Source organism: Neovison vison, chromosome 13 (genome assembly GCF_020171115.1).
Source record: "Neovison vison isolate M4711 chromosome 13, ASM_NN_V1, whole genome shotgun sequence".
Taxonomy (NCBI): Eukaryota; Metazoa; Chordata; class Mammalia; order Carnivora; family Mustelidae; genus Neogale; species Neogale vison.
The window spans coordinates 62,706,169-62,707,795 of record NC_058103.1 but is presented as its reverse complement, the minus strand read 5'-3'; the positions used below and the strand labels follow the sequence as shown (position 1 = coordinate 62,707,795).

Below are 1,627 nucleotides of genomic sequence, written 5' to 3'. Positions count from 1 at the left end.
GGATTACTATCCTAGAGGGAAATCTCTATTGTATACTGCTCTTGAACTTTTAACATGCATACAAATCACTTGGGGGGATCTTGTTAAAATGCAGATTTTGAATTAGTTAAATCTGGGTTGGGGCCTCAGATTCAAAATTTATAACAAGTTCCCAGGTAGTATTGGTGGGGTTGGTTCATAGACCATACTTAGAGTAATGAGGCTCTAGGACAATGCTACCGGCATCTATTTCTAGCCCTTTTCTGTTGAAAATTTTATTTTGGATTAATATCTGTAGGCAATGTTATAAAATATGATAATTAAATAGAGCAAACAGTTTACCTCAGAATTAAGATTTTAAAATATTTTCACAGGTTGAAATAAACAAGGTGAAATTTACTCCTTAACAGGGACCATTTAAAGTCTATCATCTAGTGGACATGACCATAAAAAAATTTTCCCACTAGGTTTTCTTTCTTTCTGCTACTTTGCTAGCATTCAGCCTATTGGGAACATTTTACCAACTCTGTTCTATTTCCATTGCCTTAGATTAGCACTGTCCAGTATAAATTTAACAGAAGCCATACGTGATTTGGTAATGGTCCTATTTCAGATTCTCATCTGAACATACATGGCCAGTATACTGAACAGTGCATGCCTAGATCTCTAAGAGATGTCTTTTGCTAACTCCTTCCATATTGTAAATAACCATGCAACTTGTAATGTAATAGATTTAGTGGAGGGAGGCTGGCTTCAGTTTACATGATCATCTCTGGAAATGGAACCTTACTTTATGTTCCTGTTATAGAGGAGTGACAGTGACAACTGTGGATTGATCAAGTTCTTTTTAAAAGGGCTGTTTTGAAGGTTATGAGTCTAACTTTGGAGGAACTATGGTGATGAGCAGTGACTGGCAGTGGAAGGAATCACATGTAAAAACTCCTTAAATAAAAACTTATTGGCTTAAAAAAAATACAGTCTGTCATCTAAAAAAATAAAATAATAAAATAAAATAAGTCTGTCATCCAAGCTAATTCTGGAAAAAAAAAAAAAAGGAGAAGATATTAAAATACATTAGAGAGGTACCGGGTGGCTCAGTTGGTTGGGCATCTGCCTTCAGCTTAGGACATGGTCCCAGGGTCCTGGGATCAAGCCCTGTATCGGTCTCTCTGCTCAGCAGGGAGCCTGCTTCTCCTTCTGCTGCTCCCCTTACTTGTGCTCTCTAGATTGCTCTCTGTAAAATGAATGAACAAAATCTTAAAATAAATAAACAAATAAAAAATAAATAAACAAATAAAAAATAAGTAAATAAATAAAATACATTAGAAAGCAATACTAATTTCACAGTGTGGAAATAGCTTATGAATAGACTAATTAAACTGAATAGTAAGCAGAGAAATGTACCTTAAAACATGAGCATTTGGAATATGATAAAAGTAGCTATTTAAATTGGGAGGTGATTATGCAATTACATGTATTCAAAATGAAACGAGAAAAAAAAGAGATATCCAGAAAAAAAAATTAAGATCCATATTTCACGCCTAACCCTAGGACAAGTTTCACATAAATCAAGGATTTAAATGTAAAAAACCAAACCCTTGAAATTATGAGACAAAACCATGGAAGTATTTTTATTTTTATTTTTATT

The 1,627-nt window shown here is 33.8% G+C and overlaps 1 non-coding gene across 1 annotated transcript; it reads left to right on the top strand.

Annotated features, from left to right (window-relative positions):
* Positions 1–376: 376 nt before the first annotated feature.
* LOC122894736 lies at positions 377–497 on the top strand. Its single transcript, XR_006381808.1, has one exon. It is a non-coding gene; the product is annotated as a small nucleolar RNA SNORA32 (small nucleolar RNA).
* The last annotated feature ends 1,130 nt before the right edge of the window (positions 498–1,627 follow it).